Here is a 303-nt window from a genome sequence, read left to right as displayed (position 1 = left end):
AGCCAGATACCAAATTAAAGCTCTTGACGAGACGAAGCCAACGCCGCTAACCCCGCATCAATCGGAGTTCGGACGCACCCCCATGCTCAGCTACAATACATGCGGAAAATTTGTTCCAGAAACCAAAATCTCTCTCAACCATATATCAGTCTCCTATTCCAACAAGCAGCAACAAAAACAATAATTCCGAGCAATCCATCAGCTAACCAGGAAGATCTCTAACTGATAGACCGATCAACCCATCAAAAGTTTTCAGGTATCATCGAAAACTCATCTAAAACCCATAAAGTATTAAATACCCCC

Source organism: Brassica oleracea, chromosome C3 (genome assembly GCF_000695525.1).
Source record: "Brassica oleracea var. oleracea cultivar TO1000 chromosome C3, BOL, whole genome shotgun sequence".
Lineage (NCBI taxonomy): Eukaryota > Viridiplantae > Streptophyta > Magnoliopsida > Brassicales > Brassicaceae > Brassica > Brassica oleracea.
Note: the sequence above shows the minus strand (reverse complement) of the source record.